General features: G+C 45.1%; 14 non-coding genes across 14 annotated transcripts; 1 reads left to right on the top strand and 13 right to left on the bottom strand.

The window, feature by feature from the left end:
• LOC112089357 lies at positions 1 to 119 on the bottom strand. Its single transcript, XR_002900994.1, has one exon. It is a non-coding gene; the product is annotated as a 5S ribosomal RNA (ribosomal RNA).
• Positions 120 to 527: 408 nt separating this feature from the next.
• Positions 528 to 646, bottom strand: LOC112089569. The gene has a single exon (XR_002901204.1). It is a non-coding gene; the product is annotated as a 5S ribosomal RNA (ribosomal RNA).
• Positions 647 to 1,051: 405 nt separating this feature from the next.
• On the bottom strand, positions 1,052 to 1,170 carry LOC112089529. Its single transcript, XR_002901167.1, has one exon. It is a non-coding gene; the product is annotated as a 5S ribosomal RNA (ribosomal RNA).
• A 405-nt stretch (positions 1,171 to 1,575) lies between these two features.
• On the bottom strand, positions 1,576 to 1,694 carry LOC112089412. Its single transcript, XR_002901050.1, has one exon. It is a non-coding gene; the product is annotated as a 5S ribosomal RNA (ribosomal RNA).
• A 406-nt stretch (positions 1,695 to 2,100) lies between these two features.
• LOC112089368 lies at positions 2,101 to 2,219 on the bottom strand. Its single transcript, XR_002901005.1, has one exon. It is a non-coding gene; the product is annotated as a 5S ribosomal RNA (ribosomal RNA).
• Positions 2,220 to 2,627: 408 nt separating this feature from the next.
• LOC112089546 lies at positions 2,628 to 2,746 on the bottom strand. Its single transcript, XR_002901184.1, has one exon. It is a non-coding gene; the product is annotated as a 5S ribosomal RNA (ribosomal RNA).
• A 407-nt stretch (positions 2,747 to 3,153) lies between these two features.
• Positions 3,154 to 3,272, bottom strand: LOC112089644. Its single transcript, XR_002901269.1, has one exon. It is a non-coding gene; the product is annotated as a 5S ribosomal RNA (ribosomal RNA).
• Positions 3,273 to 3,677: 405 nt separating this feature from the next.
• On the bottom strand, positions 3,678 to 3,796 carry LOC112089647. Its single transcript, XR_002901272.1, has one exon. It is a non-coding gene; the product is annotated as a 5S ribosomal RNA (ribosomal RNA).
• A 406-nt stretch (positions 3,797 to 4,202) lies between these two features.
• LOC112089424 lies at positions 4,203 to 4,321 on the bottom strand. The gene has a single exon (XR_002901062.1). It is a non-coding gene; the product is annotated as a 5S ribosomal RNA (ribosomal RNA).
• A 408-nt stretch (positions 4,322 to 4,729) lies between these two features.
• On the bottom strand, positions 4,730 to 4,848 carry LOC112089308. The gene has a single exon (XR_002900955.1). It is a non-coding gene; the product is annotated as a 5S ribosomal RNA (ribosomal RNA).
• A 406-nt stretch (positions 4,849 to 5,254) lies between these two features.
• On the bottom strand, positions 5,255 to 5,373 carry LOC112089558. Its single transcript, XR_002901194.1, has one exon. It is a non-coding gene; the product is annotated as a 5S ribosomal RNA (ribosomal RNA).
• Positions 5,374 to 5,781: 408 nt separating this feature from the next.
• Positions 5,782 to 5,900, bottom strand: LOC112089646. Its single transcript, XR_002901271.1, has one exon. It is a non-coding gene; the product is annotated as a 5S ribosomal RNA (ribosomal RNA).
• A 406-nt stretch (positions 5,901 to 6,306) lies between these two features.
• On the bottom strand, positions 6,307 to 6,425 carry LOC112089653. Its single transcript, XR_002901278.1, has one exon. It is a non-coding gene; the product is annotated as a 5S ribosomal RNA (ribosomal RNA).
• A 12,612-nt stretch (positions 6,426 to 19,037) lies between these two features.
• Positions 19,038 to 19,144, top strand: LOC112089450. The gene has a single exon (XR_002901088.1). It is a non-coding gene; the product is annotated as a small nucleolar RNA R71 (small nucleolar RNA).
• Positions 19,145 to 23,342: the final 4,198 nt, after the last annotated feature.

The raw sequence follows: 23,342 nt of genomic DNA, 5'->3' as shown, positions 1-23,342 counted from the left end.
GGGGTGCAACACGAGGACTTCCCGGGAGGTCACCCATCCTAGTACTACTCTCGCCCAAGCACGCTGATCTGCGGAGTTCTGATGGAATCCGGTGCATTAGTGCTGGTATGATCGCACCCATCAGTATATGTATCGCATTAGCATATATCCTTTGGCTTTGAGTCCGCAATGAAATCTCTTCGCGTGTGTTGCACTGTTTATATGGGCTTCCCACCTAGCTGCGACGAGCATTCGTACAAAGATATATAAGTTAGGACACCACGTTTGTCGACACTAAAACCGAGGCTTATGTTTTAAAAAAACGCCTGGAAGAGGGTCTTAAACTTAAAATTTTGGCCTCGTAAACCGCACCCTTGGTCTTTAGACTCTTGGGCAAGCCTGAGAGCACTCTAGGGGATTTCCGAAAAGTTGTTGTAGGAGGCGTGGTTCCACACGTTCTAGAAATAGCGTCCTTCGGAAGATGCCTTGTTTTTCAAATGAAAAGACCAAAAAAAAAAAAAAAACAAAAGAATCAAGAGGAAGAAAAAAAGGTGCAACACGAGGACTTCCCGGGAGGTCACCCATCCAAGTACTACTCTCGCCCAAGCACGCTTAACTGCGGTGTTCTGATCGGATTCGGTGCATTAGTGCTGGTATGATCGCACCCATCAGTATATGTATCGCATTAGCATATATCCTTTGGCTTTGAGTCTGCAATGAAATCTCTTCGCGTGTGTTGCACTGTTTATATGGGTTTTCCCGCCCAGCTGCGACGAGCATTTGTGCCAAGATATATAAGTTAGGACACCACGTTTGATGATACTAAAACCGAGGCTTATGTTTTAGAAAAACGCCAGGAGAGGGTCTAAAACTCAAATTTTGGCCTCGTAAACCGCACCATTGGACTTTAGACTCTTGGGCAAGCCCGAGAGCACTCTAGGGGCTTTCCGAAAAGTTTTTGTAGGAGGTGTGGTTCCACACGGTCTAGAAATAGCGTCCTTCGGAAGATGCCTTGTTTTTCAAATGAAAAGACCAAAAAAAAAAAAAACAAAAAATCAAGAGGAACAAAAATGGGGTGCAACACGAGGACTTCCCGGGAGGTCACCCATCCTAGTACTACTCTCGCCCAAGCACGCTTAACTGCAGAGTTCTGATGGAATCCGGTGCATTAGTGCTGGTATGATTGCACCCTGTTAGTATGTATCGCATTAGCATATATCCTTTGGCTTTGAGTCCGCAATGAAATCTGTTCACGTGTGTTGCACTGTTTATATGGGTTTTCCCGCCCAGCTGCGACGAGCATTCGTGCCAAGATATATAAGTTAGGACACCACGTTTGACGATACTAAAACCGAGGCTTATGTTTTAGAAAAACGCCCAGAAGAGGGTCTAAAACTCAAAATTTTGGCCTCGTAAACCGCACCCTTGGTCTTTAGACTCTTGGGCAAGCCCGAGAACACTCTAGGGGCTTTCCGAAAAGTTTTTGTAGGAGGTATGGTTCCACACAGTCTAGAAATAGCGTCCTTCGGAAGATGCCTTGTGGTTCAAATGAAAAGACCAAAAAAAAAAAACAAAAAAATCAAGAGGAACAAAAAAGGGGTGCAACACGAGGACTTCCCGGGAGGTCACCCATCCTAGTACTACTCTCGCCCAAGCACGCTTCACTGCGGTGTTCTAATGGGATTCGGTGCATTAGTGCTGGTATGATCGCACCCATCAGTATATGTATCGCATTAGCATATATCCCTTGGCTTTGAGTCCGCAATTAAATCTCTTCGCGTGTGATGCATTGTTTATATGGGTTTTCCCGCCCAGCTGCGGGAGCATTCGTACCAAGATATATAAGTTAGGACACCACGTTTGACGATACTAAAACCGAGGCTTATGTTTTAGAAAAACGCCCAGAAGAGGGTCTAAAACTCAAAATTTTGGCCTCGTAAACCGCACCCTTGGTCTTTAGACTCTTGGGCAAGCCCGAGAGCACTCTAGGGGCTTTCCGAAAAGTTTTTGTAGGAGGTATGGTTCCACACGGTCTTGAAATAGCGTCGTTCGGAAGATGCATTGTTTTTCAAATGAAAAGACCAAAAAAAAAAAAACAAAAAAATCAAGAGGAACAAAAAAGGGGTGCAACACGAGGACTTCCCGGGAGGTCACCCATCCTAGTACTACTCTCGCCCAAGCATGCTTAACTGCGGGGTTCTGATGGAATCCGGTGCTATAGTGCTGGTATGATCGCACCCGTTAGTATATGTATCGCATTAGCATATATCCTTTGGGTTTGAGTCCGCAATGAAATCTCTTCGCGTGTGTTGCACTGTTTATATGGGCTTCCCGCCTAGCTGCGACGAGCATTCGTACCAGGATATATAAGTTAGGACACCACGTTTGACGACACTAAAACCGAGGCTTATGTTTTAAAAAAACGCCCCGAAGAGGGTCTTAAACTTAAAATTTTGGCCTCATAAACCGTACCCTTAGTCTTTAGGCTCTTGGGCAAGCCTGAGAGCACTCTAGGGGCTTTCCGAAAAGTTGTTGTAGGAGGCGTGGTTCCACACGGTCTAGAAATAGCGTCCTTCGGAAGATGCCTTGTTTTTCAAATGAAAAGACCAAAAAAAAAATAAAAACAAAAGCATGAAGAGGAACAAAAAAAGGTGCAACACGAGGACTTCCCGGGAGATCACACATCCTAGTACTACTCTCGCCCAAGCACGCTTAACTGCGGTGTTCTGATGGGATTCGGTGCATTAGTGCTGGTATGATCGCACCCATCAGTATATGTATCGCATTAGCATATATCTTTTGGCTTTGAGTCCGCAATGAAATCTCTTCGCGTGTGTTGCACTGTTTATATGGGTTTTTCCGCCCAGCTGCGACGAGCATTCGTGCCAAGATATATAAGTTAGGACACCACGTTTGACGACACTAAAACCGGGGCTTATGTTTTACAAAAACGCCCAGAAGAGGGTCTAAAACTCAAATTTTGGCCTCGTAAACTGCACCCTTGGTCTTTAGACTCTTGGGCAAGCCCGAGAGCACTCTAGGGGCTTTCTGAAAAATTGTTGTAGGAGGCGTGGTTCCACACGGTCTAGAAATAGCGTCATTCGGAAGATGCCTTGTTTTTCAAATGAAAAGACCAAAAAAAAATAAAAACAAAAGAATCAAGAGGAAGAAAAAAAGGTGCAACACGAGGACTTCCTGGGGGGTCACCCATCCTAGTACTACTCTCGCCCAAGCACGCTTAACTGCGGTGTTCTGATCGGATTCGGTGCATTAGTGCTGGTATGATCGCACCCATCAAGTATATGTATCGCATTAGCATATATCCTTTGGCTTTGAGTCCGCAATGAAATCTCTTCGCGTGTGTTGCACTGTTTATATGGGTTTTCCCGCTCTGCTGAGACGAGCATTCGTGCCAAGATATATAATTTAGGACACCACGTTTGACGACACTAAAACTGGGGCTTATGTTTTAGAAAAACGCCCGAAAGAGAGTCTAAAACTCAAAATTTTGGCTTCGTAAACCGCACCCTTGGTCTTTAGACTCTTGGGCAAGCCGGAGAGCACTCTAGGGGCTTTCCGAAAAGTTTTTGTAGGAGGTGTGGTTCCACACAGTCTAGAAATAGCGTCCTTCGGAAGATGCCTTGTTTTTCAAATGAAAAGACCAAAAAAAAAACAAAAAAATCAAGAGGAACAAAAAAGGGGTGCAACATAAGAACTTCCGGGGAGGTCACCCATCCTAGTACTACTCTCGCCCAAGCACGCTTAACTGCGGTGTTCTGATGGAATTCGGTGCATTAGTGCTGGTATGATCGCACCCATCAGTATATGTATCGCATTAGCATATATCCTTTGGCTTTGAGTCCGCAATGAAATCTCTTCGCGTGTGATGCATTGTTTATATGGGTTTTCCCGCCCAGCTGCGACGAGCATTCGTGCCAAGATATATAAGTTAGGACACCAAGTTTGACGACACTAAAACTGGGGCTTATGTTTTAGAAAAACGCCCGGAAGAGGGTCTAAAACTCAAAATTTTGGCCTCGTAAACCACACCCATGGTCTTTAGACCCTTGGGAACCCCAGAGAGCACACTTGGGGCTTTCCGAAAAGTTGCTGTAGGAGGCGTGGTTCCACACAGTCTTGAAATAGCGTCGTTCGGAAGATGCATTGTTTTTCAAATGAAAAGACCAAAAAAAAAAAACAAAAAAATCAAGAGGAACAAAAAAGGGGTGCAACACGAGGACTTCTCGGGAGGTCACCCATCCTAGTACTACTCCCGCCCAAGCACGCTTAACTGCGGTGTTCTGATGGGATTCGGTGCATTAGTGCTGGTATCATCGCACCCATCAGTATATGTATCGCATTAGCATATATCCTTTGGCTTTGAGTCCGCAATGAAATCTCTTCGCGTGTGATGCATTGTTTATATGGGTTTTCCCGCCCAGCTGCGACGAGCATTCGTGCCAAGATATATAAGTTAGGACACCATGTTTGACGACACTAAAACTGGGGCTTATGTTTTAGAAAAACGCCCGGAAGAGGGTCTAAAACTCAAAATTTTGGCCTCGTAAAGCACACCCTTGGTCTTTAGACCCTTGGGAACCCCAGAGAGCACACTTGGGGCTTTCCGAAAAGTTGCTGTAGGAGGTGTGGTTCCACACGGTCTTGAAATAGCGTCCTTCGGAAGATGCATTGTTTTTCAAATGAAAAGACCAAAAAAAAAAAAAACAAAAAAATCAAGAGGAACAAAAAAGGGGTGCAACACGAGGACTTCCCGGGAGGTCACCCATCCTAGTACTACTCTCGCCCAAGCACGCTTAACTGCGGTGTTCTCATAGGATTCGGTCCATTAGTGCTGGAATGATCGCACCCATCAGTATATGTATCGCATTAGCATATATCCTTTGGCTTTGAGTCCGCAATGAAATCTCTTCGCGTGTGTTGCACTGTTTATATGGGTTTTCCCGCCCAGCTGCGACGAGCATTCGTGCCAAGATATATAAGTTAGGACACCACGTTTGACGACACTAAAACTGGGGCTTATGTTTTAGAAAAAGGCCCGAAAGAGAGTCTAAAACTCAAAATTTTGGCCTCGTAAACCGCACCCTTGGTCTTTAGACTCTTGGGCAAGCCCGAGAGCACTCTAGGGGCTTTCCGAAAAGTTTTTGTAGGAGGTGTGGTTCCACACAGTCTAGAAATAGCGTCGTTCGGAAGATGCCTTGTTTTTCAAATGAAAAGACCAAAAAAAAAAAACAAAAAAATCAAGAGGAACAAAAAAGGGGTGCAACATGAGGACTTCCCGGGAGGTCACCCATCCTAGTACTACTCTCGCCCAAGCACGCTTAACTGCGGTGTTCTGATGGAATTCGGTGCATTAGTGCTGGTATGATCGCACCCATCAGTATATGTATCGCATTAGCATATATCCTTTGGCTTTGAGTCCGCAATGAAATCTCTTCGCGTGTGATGCATTGTTTATATGGGTTTTCCCGCCCAGCTGCGACGAGCATTCGTGCCAAGATATATAAGTTAGGACACCACGTTTGACGACACTAAAACTGGGGCTTATGTTTTAGAAAAACGCCCGGAAGAGGGTCTAAAACTCAAAATTTTGGCCTCGTAAACCACACCCATGGTCTTTAGACTCTTGGGAACCCCAGAGAGCACACTTGGGGCTTTCCGAAAAGTTGCTGTAGGAGGCGTGGTTCCACACGGTCTTGAAATAGCGTCGTTCGGAAGATGCATTGTTTTTCAAATGAAAAGACCAAAAAAAAAAAAAACAAAAAAATCAAGAGGAACAAAAAAGGGGTGCAACACGAGGACTTCCCGGGAGGTCACCCATCTTAATACTATTCTCGCCCTAGCACGCTTAACTGCGGTGTTCTGATGGGATTCGGTCCATTAGTGCTGGTATGATCGCACCCATCAGTATATGTATCGCATTAGCATATATCCTTTGGCTTTGATTCCGCAATGAAATCTCTTCGCGTGTGTGCACTGTTTATATGAGTTTTCCCGCCCAGCTGCGACGAGCATTTGTGCCAAGATATATAAGTTAGGACACCACGTTTGACGACACTAAAACTGGGGCTTATGTTTTAGAAAAACGCCCGAAAGAGAGTCTAAAACTCAAAATTTTGGCCTCGTAAACCGCACCCTTTGTCTTTAGACTCTTGGGCAAGCCCGAGAGCACTCTAGGGGCTTTCCGAAAAGTTTTTGTAGGAGGTGTGGTTCCACACAGTCTAGAAATAGCGTCCTTCGGAAGATGCCTTGTTTTTCAAATGAAAAGACCAAAAAAAAAAAAACAAAAAAATCAAGAGGAACAAAAAAGGGGTGCAACATGAGGACTTTCCTGGAGGTCACCCATCCTAGTACTACTCTCGCCCAAGCACGCTTAACTGCGGTGTTCTAATGGAATTCGGTGCATTAGTGCTGGTATGATCGCACCCATCAGTATATGTATCGCATTAGCATATATCCTTTGGCTTTGAGTCCGCAATGAAATCTCTTCGCGTGTGATGCATTGTTTATATGGGTTTTCCCGCCCAGCTGCGACGAGCATTCGTGCCAAGATATATTGATAGATAAGACTTTTTAGGTCTCAGGGCTATCAATCCCCTTTGTCGAAGTAGAACAAAGAGGTATCAATCCAGACATGTCAACGAGACACTAGACTATGATGTTTGTTCATTTAAGTTAAGACAAAAGGTGAAGGTTCTGAACTAAGCTACGTAACAAACGACTAAGCATGAAAGGTAAAGCAAATGATTAGATCTAAACAGAGACAGGATGCAAATAATAACTAAACGATTCAGATGATGATAATATGTAATAAAGCAAGGGACTTTAGACGAGATACTTGACTCGGGTGCTTCCAAGTTCAACTAGTTGGTTAATGAATCAAAACATCAAGCGGTTTCATTTAACTTTGAACTCAAGGCATGTTAATCTTCTCATGAAAGTATTAAGCATCTAAACTGATTCTCCTTCATACCAAAAATGTCTTTTGAGAAGCATCGAATCAATCAGAAATAAGAATCAGTTCAAAAATGTCATTTAAGAGAACAAACTATCACTCCTGTGATGAAAGACTCTTAAACCCTTAACCGAGTGGTTCAGACATTTCTACAAACACTTTTGATGCGAGATATGTCTCAGATCTGAACCTCAAGTGATGTGCTTGGATCCAGCCTAGAGATCTCGTCGGTTAAGGAATGAAACATGCAAGACTAGACACCTAAACCCACTAATCTACCTTGAAAGCACCCTAATCTACTCATCTAAAGCCGCTTAAACGACTACTCACTAATCATAACGAGCTCATTAAGTCTTTTGCAAGACGTGTAGCTAGTCATGATGAGGAGTTTAATGATAGATGACAAAAGAAAATAAAGAAAGAACAAGATTTCTGATGCAAAAACGAGATATCGGATTAGACTGATCAAGTTTCACAAAAGAGGTAAGTTCTTAAAGCCAAAAACAGATAAGAGATAAGATGATTAGGTTTTTAGTCTCAAAATGTATATATAGCAAAGGTAAAGTGTCGCGGGTCAGCCCGGAACAAACCGGGTACTGAACCGCGTTCTTGGGTTGATGGGTGAGTGCCACGGTGTGTCGGAGAGTGAAGCCGAGGTCTTCATGTCGAGGAGTGCACGTGAGTCCAGATCCAAATGAAGATCTCGTGAAGAACACGTCAAGAACATGCATGAACCCTAGTCTTCGATCCATCTTCACGTGTGTGTTCTTGGGCAGCTTTGTTCTTGATTCTGGGTTCGTGACAATGGACCTCGGCATGAAATGCCGAGGCGCTTGGTAGTCGAGGGGTTTGAGCGAACAGGGGCCGGCATGCACGCCGGGGTCATTGCGCCGAGGTGCACGTTCAACACTTAGTCGTTTCCAGCTTCATTTCTTACGTGTGCATGCCTTGATTCCAACGTGCCGAGGCGTCAGCACGAGGCCTAGTTCAGAATACTCCCAAAATATGAGCCTTGACTTGGCCGATGTCGAGGTAATGATGCCGAGCCATGAGAAAACACTTAGCGCGTACCGCAACATATTTGGGTTCGTATCGACCATGTCACCTCCCGGAAACAGTAACTTTCAACCCACGACTCCAAATGCTCTGAGACCAGTTCCATAGTCAAGATGACTCAATAAGCTCGAACTTTGGTGAAGAAACCGTCGGAGCTTGGGAAGTGGAAGGCTTCCTGGATTTCACATCTTTGAACCGCATGTGAACTCCGGAGACTTTATCTTTCAAACCACTCGTCCGAATTTAGGAGACTTTATCTTTCAAACCAGTCTTTCAAAGATCTCAAACTTTGATGAAGACCGGGCAAGCTGGTTAGATCTCAAACTTTGATGAAGACCGGGCAAGCTGGTTCGGTCCGGAAAGGTTCCGTCCGCCGTGATCTTTGTACTCCACCGTTCGGTTCTCGGATGCGCGTAATGTTGGTGCATCTTCCGGAAGCTGTATCTTTCTCCCCACTGGTCCGAATTGGATGATTCCAACTGTTCTGGGATCTTTGTTTGATTATCTCCAACTTTGCTGAAGAGCCCGCCAACTGGTTCGGACCGGAAGGTTCCCCGGATTGCTGATCTTTGAAACGCGCGGACAAGGACAAATTTTGGTCGAGAAAAGCTTCCCGCGGTAAGGAAAATGGCCGAGGGCTGTGTACCGCGGTAAGCTTTTTGGTGGTAAAAATTCCTTCGCCTCGGCCAAAAACTCAATCCTTCGCCTCGGCCAAAAACTCAACCCGCGGTATTTACACCTGATCTTCGACCCAGGCTGACTTTGGTCGATCGGTACGGTTTTTGGTCGAGGTTGAACGATCGGTAAGGATTTTGGCCGAGGTTTCTGTCCGTCCGGTACGCGATTTGGCCGAGAAATTCCTCCAAGCGGTTTTCACCATTTTTGACCTTTTTCTTCACCGTCTTCTTCTCTGCTCCTCTTCTTAGGCTCCAAATGACTCCCAAAGCACCTGATAAGGACTTCAAAACATGCAAAACTCTTTGGGACCTAATGCAAGCCCTAAATCCTATTTTCATGCCTAAAGACTCAATTTACATGGGAAAACACATGATGAGGACTCTAAAATGCACTCTAAATGATGTAAAATATAGACATATCAACTCCCCCACACTTGTCCTTTGCTTGTCCTCAAGCGAAGAGAACAAATGAGAGAAAGAGGTTGTAATGCAGATGGAGCTCATATTTCCTTTTTAGAGAGAAGTGATCACAAAGAGAACTTGGATTCATGCTCAAATATGCAATGCAAAGCCATACTCAGATATTTTACAATTAAAGCACAGAATCTCCACAAGTCATTATCACATTCAACTCTTTCACATTCATTAAGCTCGTAACCGGTGAATCAAATGATGCAATGTTCAAATAGGCTGGCTTGGCTAGGGTAAGGTCATGAGACAAAAATGATCTCATCAATATTCAAGCGGGTGTAATGCAACAATGGGATCACTCAATGAACGACCAAACTTTGGCAGAATGCTAAAGGTAAAAAGCAACCGATGCATACAAGGGCAAGACTCATCACACCCCACACTCCACTCAAAGCTTTTCTCACTTGCTCACCCTCTCAAGATCCTCACTTTCTCAATCGCTTTCTTTTTCACTAGGGGACTCACTTTTGTTTTGATTTTCAAGCCTTTGGTGTTTACTTATTCAAACAGCTCTTTTCTTTTACAGCGATTACCCTCTTTTCTTTTCTTTTTAGAACACTTGAGCCTTTTTGGCTTTTTTTTTTTATTTCAGAGACTATACTTTTCTTTTTAGAACAACAGAGCTCTTCTTTTCAAATTCAAGACTCGATTCTTTTTCTTTCATTCCCTAGCTATTTCCACTCTCTCTTTTTCTCTCAGCTCACCTTTTTCCACTCACCAATAGATCTTTTCCCCCACACTTATTTCTCGCCAATACTCTTAGTTCCTTGATGTTGGAACATAACACTCAGTGAGACATGCCCTTGTCGCTCTAAACCTAACACTTTCTGCTAAGTTCGGTCCAAGGTGGCCTTACAATTCACACACAAACATTGGCTAGAAAGAAAGTTGGGTTCAAGGTGAGGGAACTGATCCATGATGCGGATTCAGCTACTTGAGCTAAGGAAAGAGGGTGGTAAAAACAATGATTCTAGCTCAAGTATGTATATTGGTATCCACAAGCCAATTCAAGCAATGCATCAAAAGATATTTACAATTCAAGTTCAGGGTTATCACTTAGCTAGAGTTGAGTGTAATTTAGACTTGCTTCTCAGATTCAAATCGTTTCAAGCTTTACAAGCACAGAATGAGTTTCACAAGCATATTTAGTTCAAGTTCTCAGGTGATTTACTCTCTAGGAAAAAATCTATCATTGCTCCTTGCACTGATGCAATCCTACATGATGCAACCTAGACTCGATCTTAGAATGCGAGATGCAACTAGAATGATGCGGTTTTACCATATGTACAAAGCTAGATGAGACTCAAGAATGCAAAAGTCAAATAAGAACAAAGAAAACAAGATCAGAAAACACAAAGCTCCTCCCCCACACTTAAATAACACAGTCCCGTGTGTTATAGAAGCGTGTGAGAGAAGTAAGAAGACAAACTAAACGAATGCAGAATGATATACACAAGATGCATATGTACACTTCTTAAGCTCCAAATGACTCCCAAAGCACCTGATAAAGACCTCAAAACATGCAAAACTCTTTGGGACCTAATGCAAGGGCTGCTATCCGAGGGTTCAGGTAAGAATGCCAAGGCAGGGTCGATCCAATCCTCTTTGCCTGGTGGAAACTAAATGATGTAAAATATAGACATATCAACCTCCTCTTGTGTAACCGGTGCGGTTGAGGTTGCTGAGTTCTTGTCCGGAGAAGATGGCCGTGTGAGCTGCTTTACCTTCTTCTTCAGGTGCCTTACACAGTCCACCAAAGCATGAATGGTCTTGTCTTGCCACTTACACCACTTTTGGAGAGTGTTCACTCGCAAATACAGCTTCTTGGTGTGGTATTCAGGCTCACCCCACACGTATGGATCAAAATGATATCGGCCTGCTCCCATCCTTCTCTCAGGGTGCCGTTCTTCTTCATTCTCACATCCGGCCGGGCCGTTCTCGTTCTGAGGCTTGTTAGGTATGGCCTTGGTGCACTTGCGCATTGGTGGGCCGAGAGAGGGGTTGTACAACTGATCCTTGAGGACATAGAAGGAGATGTTACACTGCTTATCAAGCATGGTGAGGCCTCGGTTAGGCAGTAGAACTTGTGTACCGTCCCTGTGCATCAGCGTGAACTTGTGTACCGTCCCTGACTTGCCTCCAAAGAAACCGCTTTTACTTAGGTATTGCTCATCAATGAGATTCGGCCTCGATGGTGAATCAGGGAATATGAACCCTTGAGCTCTCAAAATTGTAGTGACAATCCAACCGTTCTGAAGCCTCCTTGCTCCCTTTTTCTTCCGGTCACACCACACATTGTGTCTATAGGTGAGCATTTGGATCGCAAAGAACGCTCCTAAAGACGGTACATGCATTGGCCCTTGGAACTCCTTTTTGTTCTTCATTTGAGTGATGAGCGGCTTAAGTCCAAGTCCTAACAGTTCAAGCTCTGCCGTGTGAATGACACCAGGGTTGTATGTAGAGAAGAACGTAGAGGCCAAGACCCGGTTGGTGTATCTGATCGCAGGGTTCCTGATGCAGCTTGTCTTGCTCTTGCCTCCCAAGTAAGGCCCAAAAGATATCGTTTCCCACAACGCGGCCAACTCATCACGAGGGTACACAAACTTGTCAAGCGAGCTTCCATTCCTTTCAAATCCAAATATCTCATCAAGCTCCTTGAAACTGACCTTGTAGTGCACGCCTTCTATGTCAAACTCAATGTGTCCGAACCCTTTGCCATGTAGACGCTTGGGATCTCTCTTGGGGTAGATGACAACCTCCAAAGTGGCAAGAAACTGTTGTGTGATCCCCTCGTAAGCAACATCGCTCATCATGAAGAATTCGGCCAAGCCCATGTTTTGAAAGATGAGTGTAACATCATCGAGTATCTCAAGCTTCTTCAACAGCTCCATATCAGAGAACCGACCTTGAGCTACTCATATAGAGTTAAAGTGGTCCAAGTACTCCTCAGTAGTCGGGAAATGTTCCTCCTCGGGCTCGGGCTTTGGTTCCTTCTTGGCCTTCTTGCCACAATCGGGTTCATGAGGGACTATGGCTCTCAGCTCGTCTCCATCGTTCTCAGAGGCTGCCTGCTCCCCATTCCGTTTTGGTTCAAGGGTTGGAACCAGAGTGAGCTCGGCGTTCCTTGCTCGCTTGGCGGCTGGCTCACCACCGGATCTCACGGAGGGTTTCTTGCTTGTTCCACCATTGCGTGCCACGGCCACGGCTTTCCCTTTTGTAATCCTCCTCTGGACTTCGTTTTTGTTCGTCTCATGAGTGGGAACAGCTCGGTCGCCGGTCATCTGCAAGGCAGATCCTCAAAGAGACCGTTAGAATCATGTACATCAACAAGCACATGTCTCTAAAGATAGCAAGAACAGAGCTTTTTCTCTAACAAGACCAGGGTTATAGCTTTTCCAAACATCAAAGGAAGTAAAAACAAGCCAGAATAAGCAAGGAAAGACACGATATCTGAACAGTTTAGCTCAACATCTCAAAGCATCATTAAGACCGATTCCAAGTGCATTTTCTCAAGAATTTTAAAAACTCAAGAACAAGTGATTTTCAGAGCAAATACCGGTTTTTCTTATGTTATCTATCTTGATGGAATTTTTAAAATTGTTCCCAAAGGCCGACATGTTCTAAAAGAATCGATTCCACATTTCACAAACAATAAAGCTCGCAAAGAACGAAGGAAAAAGATGAGTTCTTTAAGATGCAAATACCTTTGGGAATCCAAGATTCAAGTTTAGTGGAATGCTTATGATGAATAGACAACACCCTAACGAGTCTAGAACGCTTGGAATCACAAGAAATGGATGAGAAATGAGAGAGATATGTTCGTGAAATGCAGAGAAAAGAGAGAAGAAGGCGAACTCTCGGTTAATGGCTCGGGATGGAGGCTGGTATGGGCGGTGTCGCGCTTTCCAGCTGGCGCTTGGACTGTAGTGGGACTGGTCCCCCCTTCTCCTTCAGCTGAGACCGTTGACCCGCGCCAAAACAGCTTTGACCGGGCGTTTAAATTCAAATTACCGCGCAAAGGCTTCCAAATGGTGCGACAAGGGGGATGACGTGGGCCGTACGGACTAGAGTGATTTTTCTCGTGTTTTCTTGAGCGGCCTCGACTTGTTCCACCCCGAGGGCATCAAGCCGAGTGTCATGAGCTCAAGTTAACCAGAATTTCTCCGCGGCCATCAAGTGTTTCCCCCAGGTCGCGCAAACTCTCTTCTTTGACCCAAGTGTCCCAAGTGTTCATGTTTTTGATCATTCTTGAAGCCGGGCACCTCGGCACGCTCCACCACGAGGGCATCATGCCGAGGTCACTTGTATTAACAGAGAACACTTGGTGCTGGGGGTTTAAACGGTCCGGCCTTGGTGTAAACTGGTCGCGGCCTCGATCGAGGTTTTAGACCGTTTGAAGTGAACTTTGCCCCTTGGTATAATTATACCGAGGTGTTTACACCGTGGCCCTCCCCCACACTTAGTCATCTCACCACATAACTACTTAAGCACGGCTATGGTGAAATTAAGTCGAGGAGTTTAGCTGAGGTTCTCAAGCTATTACTCGGTAAAAGGTGACCTCGGCATATATATATACCGAGGGTCGATACCGAGGCTATGTATGCTCTAGAACTTAAACCATCAGGCCGTGTCTTTTTCAAGCCTTTTCTTACTCTCATCATCAAGATTCACCTCTTAACTCCTGAAACACTTAACAAACCCTTCAAAAAGCTTCAAGTAAAAAGAAAAAGAAGATGAAAAACGAAATATTTACAAGGATAAGCTTGGGGTGTCTCCCAAGAGCACTTTGTTTAACGTCACTAAGTTTGACTTTTCATACCTTTTCAGGCTGATTCTGGTTCAAGAAGAGGAACTGAGGTAGCTCCCTCTCTTGTTTCTGATGCCAGGTAGTGCTTTACCCTCTGACCGTTTACCACAAAGCCTTGTCCATCTTTTCCTTTTAGAACAACCGCTCCATAAGGCCTTACTTCAAGAATTTCGAATGGACCGGACCATCTGGATCTCAGCTTCCCAGGGAATAGCTTAAGCCTCGAGTTAAACAACAGAACTTGGTCCCCTTCTTTGAACTCTCTCTTGTGTATCTTCTTGTCATGAAGCGCTTTAGTCCTTTCTTTGTAGATCTTAGAGCTCTCAAAAGCATCTAACCGGATTTCCTCAAGCTCATGAAGTTGTAAAACCCTCTTCTCTTGTGCAGTCTTGATGTCAAAGTTAAGAAGTTTCACTGCCCACAATGCTTTGTATTCCAACTCAACCGGTAGATGACAGCTTTTCCCATAGAGCAAGTTAAACGGTGAGGTTCCAATGGGGGTCTTGTACGCGGTTCTCTAAGCCCACAAAGCATCATCAAGTTTCTTGCTCCAATCCTTTCTAGATGAGCTCACGGTCCTCTCCAAAATAGCCTTTATCTGTCGGTTAGAGACCTCCACTTGACCACTAGTCTGCGGATGATAAGGTGTGGCCACCTTGTGCTTTACCCCATGCTTCTTCAAAAGACTCTCAAGAGTCTTATTGATAAAGTGGCTTCCCCCATCACTGATTACTACTCTTGGAACTCAAACCGTGGGAAAATGATACTTTTAAAAAGCTTTACCACCACTTTTGAATCGTTGGTTGGGGATGCAACAGCCTCGACCCACTTACTCACATAGTCCACCGCGACAAGGATGTACTGATTTCCGTATGAACTCACAAAGGGACCCATGAAGTCAATGCCCCAACAGTCGAAGACCTCGACTTCAAAGATTGGGTTTTGGGGCATCTCATTCCTCTTGGATATGTTACCGTGCCTTTGACAAGCCTCGCATCTCGATACCACATCTTGAGCGTCCTTGAACATAGTCGGCCACCAGAAGCCGCTTTGCAAAACTTTGGCAACCGTCTTGAATGCACCTAAGTGACCACCGTACGCTGAACCGTGGCATTCTTGTAGCACCGGATGGATCTCTTCTTCGGCCAAGCATCGCCTATAGAGATGGTCCTTGTTAAGCACGTAAAGATACGGCTCATCCCAATGATATCTCATCACATCTCTAAAGAACTTTTTGCTCTGATAGGCATCAAGATCCGGTGGCTCTAAACCGCAAGACAGGTAGTTCACAAGATCCGCGAACCATGGGAGGCTTCTTTCCTTGATTGTGTTGGCCTCTTCCACCTCTAAATAAGACCGGACCAGCATGAGATGTTCCTCTGGTAAAGCATCATCTATAGGGACCTTTTCTTCAATCCTCAACCTTGAGAGATGATCTGCGGCCCCATTTTCTATGCCTTTCTTGTCAAGTATCTCCATGTCGAACTCTTGGAGCAATAGGACCCATCTCAAAAGCCTCGGCTTAGCATCCTTTTTAGACATCAAGTACCTCAAGGCCGCGTGATCTGTGTAAACCGTGACTTTTGATCCCACTAGATAACTCCTGAATTTGTCAAATGCAAACACAATGGCAAGCATTTCCTTCTCGGTGGTTGCATACTTTTCTTGAGCTGAGTCCAAGGTGCGGCTGGCATAGTAAATCACATGGAGTTTCTTATCTTTCTTCTGCCCCAAGACAGCTCCCACGACATAGTCAGATGCATCAGTCATCACTTCGAATGGTAAAGACCAATCGGGAGCTTGTACAATTGGTGCACTGATCAAAGCCTCCTTGATCCTCTTAAACGCTTCCTCACACTCTTCATCAAAGATAAACTCCACCTCTTTGCACAATAGCCTAGTTAAAGGCCTAGCTATCTTGGAGAAATCCTTAATGAACCGCCTATAGAACCCAGCGTGCCCAAGAAAGCTTCTTATCCCTTTTACAGAATTCGGAGCTTGTAGGTTCACCATTACCTCGATTTTGGCCTTGTCCACCTCAATACCCTTCTCTGATACCTTGTGCCCCAAGACAATGCCTTCTTGTACCATGAAATGACACTTCTCCCAGTTCAATACAAGCCTATGCTCCTCACATCTCTTTAGAACCTGAGAAAGATTAGCAAGACATTCGGAGAAAGAGGAGCCGTATACGGAGAAATCATCCATAAACACCTCAACTTTCTCTTCAATTAGATCAGAGAAAATGTGCATCATGCATCTTTGAAAAGTGGCCGGTGCATTACACAAACCGAAAGGCATTCTCCTATAAGCATAAGTGCCATAAGGGCAAGTGAATGTCGTTTTCTCTTGGTCTCTTGGATCTATTGGTATTTGGAAGAATCCAGAGTATCCATCGAGAAAACAGAAATAAGGATGATTGGCTAACCGTTCAAGCATTTGATCAATGAATGGTAAAGGGAAATGATCTTTTCTTGATGCAGAATTCAATTTCCTATAGTCAATGCACATGCGATGGCCGGTTATAGTTCTTTGGGCTATGAGTTCATCCTTATCATTTTTTACCACCGTGATACCACCTTTCTTGGGCACAACGTGCACAGGAGATACCCACCGAGAGTCAGAGATTGGATATATGATCCCTGCCTCAAGGAGCTTTAGTATCTCCTTCTTAACCACCTCTTTGAGGTTCGGGTTAAGGCGACGTTGGTGCTCAATAGAGGACATAGCTTGGTCCTCCAGGTGGATCCTGTGAGTGCATATATCAGGAGAGATTCCTCTTATGTCGGCCAAGGAATACCCTATTGCTCTCCTGAATTTCTTGATTTCATTAAGCAATGCACGTTCTTCATGTTCAAGCAAACTATCGTTTATGATCACAAGGAAAGTGGAGTTCAAGCCTAAGAACGCATACCTGAGCCCTGTTGGTAGAGGCTTGAGCTCAACAGGGGGAGCGTCTGCCTCATTCCAATCGGTATCAAAGCTACATTGGCCCGGAACAGCTTCCTCGGCCTTTTCCTTGTTCTCGCGCGGATTATCATCGGCCTCGATATGAGTTGCCACGGCCATGATATCCCGAGGTGTCTCCTCTGTTCCCATGGACCCCTCGCTGTCTAAGATGTCGAGGCCACTCTTCCTGAGCTCCAAAAACCTAGCTTCAGCTCCAAGTTCCTTCGGTTGGTCCAAAAGTTGCTTGTATACCTCGCTTTCCTCGTTCAAGTACCCGTGCTCGCTTTGTTCACGTGTAAGGACCACTTGTAACGGATCCTCTGCATTCAACTCTGCCAGGAGCTCATCAGCTAGCTCCTCCATCACTTCCACATAGAAAACCTGACCTGCAATAGTCGGTTTCTTCATCATCTCTTTCACATTGAACTTCATATGCTCGGAACCGATGTGTAGTTCAATCATTCCTCCTCTCACATCTATAATGGCTCCTGCGGTCGCTAGGAACGGTCGGCCCAAGATGATAGGGTCCAATGGTTCCTCGTCCATCTCAAGAACTATGAAGTCTGTGGGGATTTCTATCTCACCGATCCTTAAAGGTAAATCCTCAAGCAAACCCACCGGTAAGCGAACCGATCTATCAGCTAGTATAAGAGAGATCTTGGCCGGCTTGTAACTCTTGTATCCCAATCTCTTGGCTACCGTGTATGGCATCAGGCTCACAGAAGCTCCTAGATCACACAAGCAGTTCGAGAACTTCAAGTGACCTAAAGCACACGGTAGGGTAAAGCTGCCCGGATCGGATAGCTTCCTTGGTATAGACCTCCTTTGTATTATGGTGCTGCATTCATGGCTCAGTATTACCATACCCTGGAGCTCCTTTGTCTTGTTGAGGATCGCATCCTTTAGAAACTTCCCAAGCTGTGGTATAGCTAAGAAGGCATCTATAATGGGTAAGGTGAGTTGCGTGTTCTCCAAGTGTTTCTCAAAGACCGCTTTGGCTTTGTCTAAGATTTTCTTCTTGAAACGCCCTGGGAACGGTATCTTGGGTTGGTAAGGTGGTGGTGGAACGTATGGCTTTTCGAGCTCAGTTGTCTTTTCCACCTCTTTTCCGTTGTCCTTGATCGGTTCTTTCTCAAAATCCGCTTCTTTACACGCATCACCTGAGGCTGCCTCCCCCTCTGATTGCTCATTGGCCTCAATGAGCGTAGTCTTAGGCGTTGGAGCTTGTAGTTCTTTACCACTCCTCAATGTAATGGCGTTCACATACTCCTTGGGGTTTGGCTCCGGTTTTCCTGGTAAAGCCGGGCCTCGGGATGATGTAGAGGCTTGATTTTGCTTAAGCTCTCTAATGTCTTGCTGCATTGTCGCGTGCTGGCTCTCAACTCTCTGCTGACCCTGTAAGAGTTGCTGTAAGATCCCACAGACATCGTTCCCCAGCTGATTCTGACCCGTTCTCTGATTCTGTTGCTGATTATCCATCGGCAGCGGATTGAACCCTGGTGGAAACTTGTGATGTTGCGGTTGGCTGGTGAAGTTGTTACCCTGAGCCGCTTGATTTTGCTGAGTGTAGCCGTGCTGTTGCCCACTAAACTGTTGCTTTGGCTGGAAGGTATTCTGATAAGGAGCCTTTTGAGCGTAGCTTTGGTGTTGTTGCGGAGCAGGGTACACTTGATCGTGAGGGTTAGCTACATTCGGGTTTCTGTATGAGAGGTTTGGGTTACTGTTGTAGTTGTTGAACCGCTGATACCTCTGCTGATTCCCTATGTATTTCAGCTCCTCTTGAGTTAGACCGTCTTCGTTTACATTATCAAAACTTGGCCCTTGCTCATCAAACTCGCCTACAAAGTGTATTGGCTTTTGAGTTGCCATCAGAACTTTGTCAAGCTTGCTCTGAAGCTCTCTGATATCCTTTTTCATACGTTGTTCTTCACCAGAGCCCTCTGTACGGTTTGCTCTATCAAAGTCCTCGCCATAAGTATCATTTGACATGGCTAGGTTCTCGACTAGTTCCATTGCCGCATTGATCTCTTTCCCAAGAAAATTTCCATTTGAAGCTGTATCGAGTTGGTTTCTGATCTTGGGGAGTGCACCTCGGTATAAAGTACTCAAGAGGGATGCCTCTGAGAAGCCCTGGTGTGGGCATTGGTTAGTATAGCTTCTAAACCGTTCCCAAGCTTCGCTAAAGCTCTCGTTGTTGTGCTGCGTGAAGCTTGAGATTTGGTTTCTGAGCTTAGCCGTGCGTGATGTGGAAAAGAACTTTGATAAGAACGCCAGTTTACACTGCTCCCAGGTTTGTATAGAACCCCTCGGGAGGTTCTTTTCCCACTGGTGAGCTTTATCACCGAGGCTGAATGGGAACAAGCGTAGCTTGAAGCTATCTTCCGAGACACCATTGATCTTAGTTAGGTCGCAAACCCGATCAAACTGATCTAGATGCTCAAGAGGGTCTTCTCCGGCTAGACCGTGGAACTTTGAGTTCTGCACCATGTTGAGGAGGGAAGCTTTAACTTCAAAGTTGTTATTTTGAACCGGTGGAGCTTGAATCCCAGCTCGGTATTGGTGCGCATTAGCTCGGTCGTTCTCTCCAACAAAGACCGGAGGAGGTTGTCTCTGAGCTTGTGGCGGTGGCGGATGAACATGGTGGGCTTGTTGCTCGTTTCTATTAGCTTGTTGTTGGTTTTGCTGAGCAAGCCTTTCGTTCCTCTGAGCCTGTTGTTGGTTAACATAAGCTTGTTGTTCATTCCTGCCTGCCTGCGCCTGATTAGCATGAGCCTGGTGCTCGGTTTCTTGAGCCTGTTGCTCGATCCTTTGCTGTTCTGCCATTCCAAGCCTTTCAAAATGCCGTTCCCTCTCGCGAGCTCGCCTCTCAATCCGGTTGATGTTGTCGTCGTATGGTAGAGGCGGTTCTGTGCTCCGAGACCTGGTTTTCATGCACCTGAAAGCAACACAAGAACTTGCAAGGAAGTTAGTAAAACAAAGAAAGGTAAAATCTTGAACTCAAGAACAAACAAAAGACTAATGCTCCGACAAGTTGGCAACGGCGCCAATTGATAGATAAGACTTTTTAGGTCTCAGGACTATCAATCCCCTTTGTCGAAGTAGCACAAAGAGGTATCAATCCAGACAAGTCAACGAGACACTAGACTATGATGTTTGTTCATTTAAGTCAAGACAAAAGGTGAAGGTTTTGAACTAAGCTACGTAACAAACGACTAAGCATGAAAGGTAAAGCAAATGATTAGATCTAAACAGAGACAGGATGCAAATAATAACTAAACGATTCAGATGATGATAATATGAAATAAAGCAAGGGACTTTAGACGAGATACTTGACTCGGGTGCTTCCAAGTTCAACTAGTTGGTTAATGAATCAAAACATCAAGCGGTTTCATTTAACTTTGAACTCAAGGCATGTTAATCTTCTCATGAAAGTATTAAGCATCTAAACTGATTCTCCTTCATACCAAAAATGTCTTTTGAGAAGCATCGAATCAATCAGCAATAAGAATCAGTTCAAAAATGTCATTTAAGAGAACAAACTATCACTCCCGCGATGAAAGACTCTTAAACCCTTAACCGAGTGGTTCAGACATTTCTACAAACACTTTTGATGCGAGATATGTCTCAGATCTGAACCTCAAGTGATGTGCTTGGATCCAGCCTAGAGATCTCGTCGGTTAAGGAATGAAACATGCAAGACTAGACACCTAAACCCACTAATCTACCTTGAAAGCACCCTAATCTACTCATCTAAAGCCGCTTAAACGACTACTCACTAATCATACGAGCTCATTAAGTCTTTTGCAAGACGTGTAGCTAGTCATGATGAGGAGTTTAATGATAGATGACAAAAGAAAATAAAGAAAGAACAAGATTTCTGATGCAAAAACGAGATATCGGATTAGACTGATCAAGTTTCACAAAAGAGGTAAGTTCTTAAAGCCAAAAACAGATAAGAGATCAGATGATTAGGTTTTTAGTCTCAAAATGTATATATAGCAAAGGTAAAGTGTCGCGGGTCAGCCCGGAACAAACCGGGTACTGAACCGCGTTCTTGGGTTGATGGGTGAGTGCCACGGTGTGTCGGAGAGTGAAGCCGAGGTCTTCATGTCGAGGAGTGCACGTGAGTCCAGATCCAAATGAAGATCTCGTGAAGAACACGTCAAGAACATGCATGAACCCTAGTCTTCGATCCATCTTCACGTGTGTGTTCTTGGGCAGCTTTGTTCTTGATTCTGGGTTCGTGACAATGGACCTCGGCATGAAATGCCGAGGCGCTTGGTAGTCGAGGGGTTTGAGCGAACAGGGGCCGGCATGCACGCCGGGGTCATTGCGCCGAGGTGCACGTTCAACACTTAGTCGTTTCCAGCTTCATTTCTTACGTGTGCATGCCTTGATTCCAACGTGCCGAGGCGTCAGCACGAGGCCTAGTTCAGAATACTCCCAAAATATGAGCCTTGACTTGGCCGATGTCGAGGTAATGATGCCGAGCCCTGAGAAAACACTTAGCGCGTACCGCAACATATTTGGGTTCGTATCGACCATGTCACCTCCCGGAAACAGTAACTTTCAACCCACGACTCCAAATGCTCTGAGACCAGTTCCATAGTCAAGATGACTCAATAAGCTCGAACTTTGGTGAAGAAACCGTCGGAGCTTGGGAAGTGGAAGGCTTCCTGGATTTCACATCTTTGAACCGCATTGGAATCACCGGGAAATAAGCTGTTTGGACCGATGTGAACTCCGGAGACTTTATCTTTCAAACCACTCGTCCGAATTTAGCGATCCCAACCGTTCTGAAAAGGTCTTTCAAAGATCTCAAACTTTGATGAAGACCGGGCAAGCTGGTTCGGTCCGGAAAGGTTCCGTCCGCCGTGATCTTTGTACTCCACCGTTCGGTTCTTGGATGCGCGTAATGTTGATGCATCTTCCGGAAGCTGTATCTTTCTCCCCACTGGTCCTAATTGGATGATTCCAACTGTTCTGGGATCTTTGTTTGATTATCTCCAACTTTGCTGAAGACCCCGCCAACTGGTTCGGACCGGAAGGTTCCCCGGATTGCTGATCTTTGAAACGCGCGGACAAGGACAAATTTTGGTCGAGAAAAGCTTCCCGCGGTAAGGAAAATGGCCAAGGGCTGTGTACCGCGGTAAGCTTTTTGGTCGTAAAAATTCCTTCGCCTCGGCCAAAAACTCAACCCGCGGTATTTACACCTGATCTTCGACCCAGGCTGACTTTGGTCGATCGGTACGGACTTTTGTCAGTGCTGAGCGATCGGTAAGCTTTTTGGTCGAGGTTGAACAATCGGTAAGGATTTTGGCCGAGGTTTCTGTCCGTCCGGTACGCGATTTGGCCGAGAAATTCCTCCAAGCGGTTTTCACCATTTTTGACCTTTTTCTTCACCGTCTTCTTCTCTGCTCCTCTTCTTAGGCTCCAAATGACTCCCAAAGCACCTGATAAGGACTTCAAAACATGCAAAACTCTTTGGGACCTAATGCAAGCCCTAAATCCTATTTTCATGCCTAAAGACTCAATTTACATGGGAAAACACATGATGAGGACTCTAAAATGCACTCTAAATGATGTAAAATATAGACATATCACTGATGGAGATCAGGAACCGGTTCAGGAAGAGCCCTTCTTGCCAGATCCAGTGTATGGGAGTCATAGATACTTCTTTGACTCTTATGATGGTCAGATGCCCAATGATGCCACTGTTGCTGCACATTACCGAACCAAGAACCTTCAGAGGTGGAACAAGTGGAAGGACAAGAACACCAAGAAGCTGGTGGAGACAGTGAAAACCTTGGCAAGCACAGTTAAGAGCATGGCTGCTAAAATCAAGAAGCTGAGTACAAAGCTTGAGAGGTTCCATAGAGGAGAAGTTGGAGAGAGCTCTCACCAAGGGGAGTTACTTAGAATCTGCGGATCACAGAACAATTCACAACCAGACTCAGAGGAGGACGAGGTCAGAGCCAAGAGGGACGCCATGAGATCTCCCTCAGACCAATCCAGCAATCCATCCTACTCCATGGAGTCTCCAGCCCCATCTCTAAGCCCTTGAGAAGGTAACACTCCACCCTTGTAAATATGCATATAGCTTAGCTTATTTTCTCTTTGCATTTTGTGATTTTGCTTTGCACTTCTCCTTCATGCTTTGATAACACAAGGGACTGTGTTATCTAAGTGTGGGGGAGGGGTTTTGTGTTTACTAATCATGTTTATTCTGCTCTTATTTTGCTTTTCACTTTGAGTCTCATTTTGCATTCATCTAAGTGCATATAAAAACCAAAAAATGGAAAAATCTGAAAACTTTTCACAAAAAAATGCTCATGTAGTTGCATTCACATTTTAGGTTGAGTCTAGTTTGCATTTTCATATAGGTTGCATCATATGCAAATGGGAGTAATGATAGATTTTTTCATATAGG

The sequence above is a fragment of the Eutrema salsugineum genome, unplaced genomic scaffold (genome assembly GCF_000478725.1).
Source record: "Eutrema salsugineum unplaced genomic scaffold, Eutsalg1_0 scaffold_12, whole genome shotgun sequence".
NCBI classification, from domain to species: domain Eukaryota; kingdom Viridiplantae; phylum Streptophyta; class Magnoliopsida; order Brassicales; family Brassicaceae; genus Eutrema; species Eutrema salsugineum.
The sequence above is the reverse complement of the archived record's forward strand: the minus strand, read 5'-3'. Positions and strand labels throughout refer to the sequence as shown.